At 41.6% G+C, this 9,891-nt stretch overlaps 1 long non-coding RNA gene across 3 annotated transcripts; it reads left to right on the forward strand.

Annotated features, from left to right (window-relative positions):
- The first annotated feature begins 357 nt into the window (after positions 1-357).
- Positions 358-9,481, forward strand: LOC123584227. 3 transcript variants are annotated; one of them, XR_006705268.1, is made up of 3 exons: positions 358-469; positions 1,870-6,271; positions 8,226-9,481. It is a non-coding gene; the product is annotated as an uncharacterized LOC123584227 (long non-coding RNA). The 3 variants fall into 3 exon arrangements; XR_006705269.1 differs by lacking the exon at positions 8,226-9,481 and having other exon boundaries at positions 1,870-2,448; positions 5,299-6,866; XR_006705267.1 differs by lacking the exon at positions 8,226-9,481 and having other exon boundaries at positions 1,870-6,866.
- The last annotated feature ends 410 nt before the right edge of the window (positions 9,482-9,891 follow it).

The raw sequence follows: 9,891 nt of genomic DNA on the forward strand, positions 1-9,891 counted from the left end.
AGCGGAGGAGGCGGAACGCTGGTCGCGCCGGTGACGGCCCGGGGCTCCCTCGCGCTCCCTGCACGCACCGTCGTGCGAGCGCGGGGCGGTGTGTGCGCCGTCGCGCCCTGTGTTCGTCATCAGCCCCGCTCGGGGATTCGAAAGGGGCGTGGAACTCGCCTCCGGCCTCGGCGCGCCTGCCCGCTGTGTGCCCGCCGCGCGCCTGGCGTTTCGGGCTCCGAGTGTGGCCGCCTTCCCCGGTAGCTCACCGTCCGGCAGCTGCTGTCCCTGCCTGGCCTGCAGGCAGGCGCAGGGCCGCGTCGTCCCGGTGCTCCGTCGCGACGTGTCCGCCTCCGCGAGTGTCCTCTCCCGGCCTCGGCTCTCGGAGCGCAGGGTCCGGGAGGCGCCGGAGCCTCGCCGACTCCAGGCGTTTCTCCTTTGGGGAGAAGCTGAAAAGCTTCCGGGAAAGGCCGCAGGTTTGCACGGCGAGGTCAGTCGCAGGTCTTGGGAGCCGCCATGGGGCACGCACTGGTGTGGCTAATCCAGAAACGGGACGGCTGGCGCCAGACCCGAAGTGACAAGTCTAAAACCTCCCCTTACATTCCGACTACTCCCGCCATTCCTTTAGTCTTCATCAGAACCGTTCTAGTCCTCCATGTTGCCAAGGAAAAAAAAAAAAAAGATCGTGAAGGGTTTACGAAACCAGATACGGATACGATACAATGTAATCGGGATGAGTAACTCCCAACGTTAGATGTTAAACACTGCTAATCTTCACAAAGGAATCAGATTCTCGTTCCAAATTCTTACGCTCATGATAGTAAAAGCCGCCGTTTGGGGGGCTTTTCCTATTTGCCAGGCCGTCTAGGTCATTGCTGTCCACTAGAAATAAAATGAACCCCTTGTAATTTAAAAATTTACAGCAGCCGCTTTTTGAAAAAGTACAAAGAAACTGCTGAGATTTATTTTAATTTGTTTTATTGAATGCAGTCTCTTCAAAATACTCATACGAAATTAATGACATTTTACCTTTTTTTTTCCGAACGAAGTTCAAGATGCGAGGTGTGGCTTACTCATGGTGTAAATGTCTACTTGGAAGGCAAATTTTCATTGCAAATACCTAATCTGTATTTAAAGTTCATTAAATTTACAAGTGAAAAAGTAGATTAACATGCTCAAGTTATTTAAAAAATGATTTTCCAAAAACAACTATCAATTTTTAAATGTAAAATTCAATTAAAATGAAATAAAGCTTAAAATTCAGTTCCTCATTCCCGGGTAAGCCACGTTTTAAGTGCTCAGTAGCCACCTGTGTCTAGTGGCCCCTGTTAAGGCAGGTTCAGGTGCTTACATCACCAATAATCTCATCTCAGACCTGCAGTGCAGTTCGTGTTACACCCATCTACATTCAGAAAGAGGCCCTGACAGCATGACCAGTGCTGAGGAGTTCCCCAGGATGTGGGATTTTCTGTTTTAAAATCAGAAGTTGGGACCTTTCCTCCCTCCCACCTCCCAGTCAAATACAAAGACACACTTACAAAGAACGGCTGCAGACTTTTATTTGCAAACAAAAGTGGAAAATGATAAAAACGAGGCAGTTTTCTCTAAAATGTAAAATGCTATAATTTCAAGCATCAGGGCATGACAGCAATTTTGTCCACTTTGGATGCAGTAAGTCGTCATTACATTTATTTGTATTATTATTTACTCGATCCTCAAATCAAACATGAAAGAACTTGTGGGAAAATCAACTGGTCTCACTGCCTTCACTCTCACCTCCCTCCTAAAACATGCTGTATATTACAACTGGTGGTGATTTGTCCGAGTTAAGTACAATCTAGCCAGCCAATATGTTTTTATTTCTACTATTTGTATTTTTCCCCATTCTAGGTTAAGGGAAAGAACTTGAGCCATTGAAAGAAAGCTCCTCTCCCTTCTGAGGGAACCAGTGAAAATCAGACCTTGCCATAATGGTAGGTGTTACTGGGAGGTGACCTGTGGAACGCAACAGGGTAACATTGGTGTCTCTACTCAGGAGGTGGGTGCTGCTGTGGCATACAACGTGCTCCTTAAGTGGATTCTTTTGTAGCCAAGCCAACTTCCCAGCTAAGAACAAGCCAAGCACCTGAAAACAGAGGTCTACAATGACTAAATCATGGTCTGAAGTGGGCCATTGGCGTCCTGTCTCTCACCAGGCATATCTGTCTTGAGAGAGACAACCCAGTTCCTGAAACTGCTTTCGATCTAGGGGACGGAAATCAGGTTGGGGAGGTGGGGAGGTGACTGATGCCCATGTATCCTTTCCTTTTTCTCTACCACTTCTGACAAGTCTCCTCTCTCACCTTTTTCGAGACTGGTGTCAAAGAGTGCTTTATTTGGTTGAGATGCATAGGTACTTAATGAAGATTTGAAATGAGCTGTCTGCAACAATTTAGTCCACAACCATTTTCTAATACTTCAGGTAAAAATGTGAGTCATTTTCACGTTTTTTTCACCTTTGTACGGAGTCCCTCACCAGGGCCTGCTAACTTACTTCTCTTTCATATCCCCTGGATTTGATTCTGCTATTTTATTTCCTTGGTCATCACCCTAGGATTTGTTGCACCTGAAATTTTCCAACTAAGTTACAAAAAGTAAGTCCAGAAATTGTTGATATTCAACTGCTCAGAGCCCTGTGAAAAACACTCCCAGGCACTAGCAGAAAGTAGCAGCGTTAATTAGCATCAGCATTTATATTAGTTTGCAGGGCAACGGAGAACCCAGAGACTTCTTTCAGTGTGCATGCTGCACAGTCTCCCACTTGTCTCCCAAGCCCTCATGCATGACAGCCCAAGCACCCAGAAGTAAAAGTAAGGATTCCTAAGGAATGGTCAAAGGAAATATTTAGAGCAATAAAGAGAAAGAGGAGATGGGTATTGGAAGTAACCATGGGGAATTTCAGTGCACACATGCTTTCTTAGTTTTGTACATTTCCCTCAGGGGAAATGCTTTGTGTGCTTACAAATGGACAGCCCCTTTCTGCTGCTTGCTAGGTGTTTGAATAGCTCTAGCTGTGTGCATTATTCAGGTGATGGCCAATGTGGCAGTCACGAGAACATGCCTTTGCAGACCTCTTTTTACAAGGAACAAAATTCACCAAAGACCCTAGCTGCTGCACTCTGAAATTTATCACGGTGCTTAGGTACAGTATACCTCCCACAGGGTGCTCCCCACCAATGAATGGATGCAGCAGGATACTAAGGCAGTTGTCCTGGGAGACATCTCTTCTATAGGCTGACTTTGGCTCAAGGACTCCCTGACCAGCTTTGCCAAACCTTCCTTAAGGTGCACAACATTCCAGGATGCTTATCCCAACCTTCTCTCCCTCTTACTTCACTCAGGATTAGATGCCTCTCCCAGCCATTCTGGCTCTCTATTTCCTTTCAAATAGGTGTTTCCTCAAATAAAATCCTTACATGTTAATCTGCTCTTGGTGTGTGCTTTTTGGAGGACCCAGACTAGTGCTAAATTCAGCTCTTAGATGCAGTAAGTCTTTAAATGTAAAAGGGATAAGTCTTGATTTATCCACGATACGAGATTTTAACTAGGAATGAGAAAACAAAAATTTACTTATGGTTATGTTGAGGCCTGCTGAATTATATATTGAGAGTTGATATGTACTTAATGCATTTGACTTTTATAATCTTTGCTAAAGCTTTTCTACAGAATGAGGTTTGGTTTTTTTTAATGTTTGTTTATTTTTGAGTGAGAGAAAGAGCGTGTGCTTGAGCAGGGGAGGGGCAGACAGAGAGGGGGACAGAGGATCTGAAGTGGACTTCGTGCTGACAGCAGAGAGCCCATTGTGGGACTTGAACCCACAAAATGCAAGATCATGACCCGAGCCGAAATCGGATGTTTCACCTACTGAGCCACCCAGGCTCCCCCCAGGATGAGAAGGTTTTAAATACAACTTTCACTTTGTTCTTTCTCAGATCTTTCTTAAGAATTCTGATTTCTGTCTGTAGGTTTGCAATACAAAAAGAGATTCTCTTTTTTCAAAAAGAGAACTCATCTCAACTCATCTTCTTGAGTTTTGAGAAGGATTTCAGAATAAAAACCTCATGTGCATTCTCCCTGCTCTCATCTGAGTAGACCAGATCTCTTTTAGGTTGTGTCAAATCTGGATTGTTTTCTTTTCTTTCTTTCTTTCTTTCTTTCTTTTTTTTTTTTTTAATATCTGGCACTTTATTCATCCCCAAAGGACTGAGTCATGTTTAATATCTTTGGTGACTAGATCACAAGGGCTTTTTATTTGTAGGGAGTGCTTTGTGGTAGATAATTTTTTCAGATTATTGGCACAGAAGAAATAATGTAAGTACATTCTGAATGTAAAAATGCATCCACACATTTCATTATTCTCAATTTGTTTTTTCATCTTTTGATAGCCAGAAGGTAGTATAGGTGGCCAAGGACAATAGTATCAATATGAAAGCATGAAATTCATTTATTTAGCTATGTTTAAATCAGAAATCAAATGTTTCTGGCTTAGTGTTTGTTACTCCTAATATTCTTTCTAACTTTGTATTTGAGAATTATATGGTTGTACTTAAGTGATGCAAAAATTCTGTACATTACCCCTTGGCCACAGAGGTTAGGTTAGTACTTGAGAAAAGCCAGGGCAATCAAAATGTTGCCTGCATTTTTCAGACTGTCACTGGGTGAAAAATGTTCTTACCTCCTGAACATCACAGCTAGAAGAGTGTGGTATAGGGCTGCCTACACTCAAGTGGTCCCTGCCTCCCCACCCCACCCCCCCCGCGTAGACAAATATGTGTGCATCAGAGAGAGTAAAGAAGAACATTCTGTTGAGAGTCCAGTTGTTCTTTCTCGGGTATTTCTTAAGAATTCTGATTTCTGTCTGTAGGTTTGCAATACAAAAAGAGATTCTCTTTTTTCAAAAAGAGAACGCATCTCATCTCAACTCATTAACTCATAACTCAACTCATTAACATGTAAGGATTTTATTCGAGGAAACACCTATTTGAAAGGGAATAGCCAGAATGGCTGGGAGAGGCATGCGTCTAATCCTGAGCGAAGTAAGAGGGAGAGAAGGTTGGGAGAAGCATCCTGGAATGCAGTGCCCAGGTCTTTTGAGGTTCTGAGGTCTATTAAGAAGACAGATGAACCAGTCCTTTCATCTATACCCTATCTTGGCCTCTGAAACTTCCCTTGTATGATTGGTCATGAATGCAATCTCTTTCCTTAGAACTCCATGAGTAAACATCATCTAACATCGTTTAAAAACTTGCCCTCAAGTTCTTTGACATTTTTCCCCACTAGAAATGGAGTCTTTGTCTCCTCCTTTAAAATCTGGGCTGGTCTTGGTGACCTGTTTGTAATCAGTAAAACGAAGCAGAAGCGATGCTGTGTGACGTTGGAGGCGGGGCAACGGTTTTCTGGAGTGCTTTCTGCCTGGTTTTCTCAGAATGCTTTCTGTGCCATCAGGTGAGAAGCTCCCCTCTCCTACTGGGCTGAATGTCGCCGCTCTGGTAGACAGTCTTGGCTGAGCTCCCAGTTGACAGGCAATGTCAACTGCTGCTAGCCTTGTGAATGCTTCATCTTAGACAACCATGGCCCCATTGAGCTCTTGGATGACAGCGGCACAACCATCTGATTACAACCACACAGCAACCTTCAGACGAGAACTACCCAGCTAAACCCTTCCCCAATTCCCGACGTGTAAAATCGAGAGCAAAATAAAATGGCCACAGTAAGCCACTGAGGTCATTTGTTACATAGCATTAGGTCATTTTGTTACATAGCAATAGTAACAAGAGCATAGGTTTGCTTGGGTAATTTATTCTAATCACAAAGAAATGTAGCAGTACACTTTCCAGGGGTGGAATAGATGGAATTTAAATTGTTTTGCATTTTTAAAAACCTTTCTTCTGATAGGTTCCTTGTAGAACTCTTAAGCAGATACAAGGACACAGTCTAGATTCAAATATCTGACTCTGGTTCCAAAATTTGATATGGGAAATATAGATCAGATCTTATTAAATCAACCTTATAGGAACTGTATGGATATTTTATAATACTGAAAATCTGTTTTGGTGTTTTTTATTTTATTTTATTTTACAAAACTGGCCTTGAAAATTTTGTTTCATTAAACTTGACTTTCACTTATTCTTTCTATCTGAAGTTGGATCAAAGGGGGGAAAAAGAAGGGGGAGATGATGATAAAAAATGAGGGCAGAACCTTCTTTCTATCAGTGACTACGAGAACACTGTTTTCTCCGAGAGACAGTTAAAGGTCAGTGTTCCTTTCTCAAGCTCTGAGCAGGACTGATTAAAACAAAGAACACAAGCTTGCCAGATTAGTTTGGGAAAGGAGAGAACTGAAGCATGGTTGAAGTTGAGGTGTCCTAGCTAAGGTACCTCAGAAAGCAGAGCCTGAGACAAAGACTTGAAAATCCGTATTCGGCTGGAGAATGTGAAGAAAAGCAAGGAAGAGGGGTAAAAGGCAGGAGGCACCAATACAAGGAGGTGTTCCCCAAACATCGCCACCACCGCGGATGAAGATTTCTTTGGTTCCACGAACCATTAATCTGGGGGGTGAAATGGGGCATTTATCCATAGCTCCCATGTCCCTAGTCAAAAGTTCGCCAACCGTGTTCACTTCTGAGTTATGCACGGTTGGACTTGGAGTGGTTTCTCATGGCACCCCCACGCTACAGCACTGGAGAGGCCCTGGGGAGGGAAGGGAGAAAAGCATGTGACACACAACTGTGGAGGCTATTAGGTCACACCTGGGTGAATCCGGTCTAAAAATCTGGCTTTCGAATTTATTGAGGGTGTAAATACTTCATATTCTCTTTTTAAATATTAAAAGTTATTTTTAAAATCTATTTTTTATATTTGCTTAATGGTATCCAAAGCATATAGTACAAGTTCCTCTGCTTACAGATTCTAGCAGCAATTATGAAGCTTATAACTATACATAATGGCAAACATATCAATTTGTTTAAAACCCATTGGGTAGATTTAAGTCATTCTGCTAAAAAAGAACTCTTTTTTCCGCCTGAAAATCATAAAAACATTTCACATCCTAAGAAATGGCTATTGTAAGTGGGATGAAAAGATGTTTTGGTCAGTGAGAATAGTTGGGCATATATTTAACCATCCGTATTATACCACCCACCAGATTCTGACCCTGGGTATAATTATCTAATTCCTTTTTGAACTATGAAGAATTTTGAAACCATAGAGAGCAAAGCACTCTGTCCATGGCTCTAACCATAAAATAAAAATGGAATTTTGTAGAACACATTTAATATTATTTGAATTGAGGTCTGGGATGCTGGTACTCACACACTGATGAACACTTGTCAGAAAATTTCAGGATCTTAGGGGATGAGAATGGCATTTGGCAAGATAAAATCTTTGGTTTATAGCCACTCTAGGACTTACCTTGGCTTGAAGTCAAATGTGCTAGTTATTCTTCACCTGACTGCCTTCCCTGGGTCTGTGGCTTGGGTACTGATCCCCATGGAGGGTTTCACCCAGACTCTCTTGCCCTGTGGCTCATTGTTTCCGGTTTGGTTCAGTCAGTAGGAGGAATGGCAGGAGATTATTGAGGGAAGAAATAAGAGGAGAAAGTGATTGTGGTATTTTTTCTTTTGTCCTTTTTCCTCCAGTTCTGTCAGGGACAAGTAGTTTGATGTGGCTGGGGTGCAGGGGGCTATAGTAGAGCGAGATGGTGCTAGAATTTGGTGGGGACCACATCCTGAAGGCTTCTCTTTGTTTTGGATTTTATTCTGGAGGGTACAGGGATTCATGAAAGGATTTTTTTTAAGTTTATTTATTTATTGTGAAAGAGAGAGACAGAGAGAAGGAGAGATAGAATCCCAAGCAGTCTCCATGCCATCAGAAGGAACCTGATGTGAGACTTGAACTCATGAACCATGAGATCGTGACCTGAGCTGAGATCAAGAGTCTGACACTTAACCGCCTGAGCTGCCCAGGTACCCCATGAAAGTATTTTAAAAGTAGGGGAATGTGATAACTGGATTTATGCTTTTTCAAGATCCCTCTGGAAGCATTGTGGAGGAAGAATTAAAGAGAAGTGACATCAAAGCAGAAGGGTCCATTTATAAATTAACTGTCCCAAGTTAGGCAAGAAATGACAAATTCTTGAATTTAAGGCAGTGTCAGTGAGTAGAGAGGGGTAGGAGTGGATTTCAATTACTCTTTTCTTTCCCAAACAGGGAAGTTATCAGTGGGGGTGCTGGAACTCCCATTCTCTCCCAGCAGTCATGAGGAGCGTCTCAGCTTGGAAGTCAAGAAGGCCAAGTGCAAACCTGCACTTTCACCCCCACCTGGCAGTAATGAGGCAGCACTCCCTTCCCTGGCTGGAGTGGGGTCAGAAAAAGCCATACAGGGTTTAAGTAAGATCCAGAGTCTCATAACATATTATCTAAAATGTCCTGATTCCATTAAAAAATCATTGTCCTATCAAGAACCAGGCAGAGCCCAAATAGAATGAAAAAATACACTCAACAGATGCCAACACTGAAATGGCAGAGATATTAGAGTTACCTGACAGAGATTATGAAGCATTCATCATAAAAATGTTTCAACTAGCAACTATGAATACACTTGAAACAAGTGAAAAAACAAAGTCTCAGCAAAGAAAAAGAAGAAGCAATTAGAAATTTTGAGAAATAAAAAATATAGTGAAAAACTAAAATAAAAAACTCAGTGGATGAGCCCAGTAGCAGCATCTAGGAGACAGAGGAGAGAATCCATGACCTTGGAGACAGAACAATAGAAATTACTCAATCTGAGCAATAGAGAGAATAGGCTGGAAAAAAAAATGAGCAGAGCCTCAGAGACCTGTGGGTCTTCACGAAGATCCAACATTCATGTTATTGGAGACTCAAAAGACAGGTAGAAAGAAGACCGGGCTGAAAAAGTACCCAAGGAAATAATGGCTGGAAACTCCCGCAATATGGCAAAATCCATAAACCTACAGATTCAAGAAACTGAGTCTACTCCAAACACAGTTAACCTAGAGAAACAGCACCATTTGCATTATAGTCAAGCTTCTGAAAACTAAAGAAGTATTGAAAGCAGGGAGAAGCACCTTAACTATAGGGGGAAACAATTTGAATGACTGCAAATGTCTCATCAGAAACCAAAGAGGCCAGAGGGAAATGGCAAAACATTTTTCACGTGCTAAAAGAATTGTTAATCCAGAATCCTATACCCAGGGGAAATATTCCTCATGAGTGAAGGAGAAATCAAAGCATTCCCAGGTGAAGGAACACAGAGGCAATCTGTTGGTGGAAAATTACCATAAGAAAATGACTAAATGAGATTCTCCAAGGAAAAAGGAAACAATTAAAGAAATCTTGGAACATCAGAAAAAAAGAACGTGGTAAGCAAAAATATGGATAAATACAACTGGCTTCCCTTCTCATACTGAGTTTTCTAAAGTACATTTGGTTGTTGAAAAAAAGATTATAACACTGTCTGATGTGTATCTTAATGTATAAGGAAGAAATACCTAACATAAATATATGCAACAGGGTAAAGGGATGTAGGCAAACTTTCCACACTTTTCTTGAACTGGAAAAATGATGACATTGGTCAACTATGATAAGACTACATATATATATATATATATATATATATATATATATATATATGTATATATAATTTATCTATATTTATGTATATACATACTTGCATATGTACATATATATGCACACACATTCTTGTGTATGTATATACATATACACACACACAAACACACACAGAGCAGACACTAAAAAGCCATACAAAGAAACACACTTAAAGCACTACAGATAAATCAAAATGGAATTCTAAAAACTACTCAAGTAACCCCATAGAATAGTGGGAAAAAGAAAA

The sequence above is a fragment of the Leopardus geoffroyi genome, chromosome B3 (assembly GCF_018350155.1).
Source record: "Leopardus geoffroyi isolate Oge1 chromosome B3, O.geoffroyi_Oge1_pat1.0, whole genome shotgun sequence".
Classification (NCBI taxonomy): Eukaryota; Metazoa; Chordata; class Mammalia; order Carnivora; family Felidae; genus Leopardus; species Leopardus geoffroyi.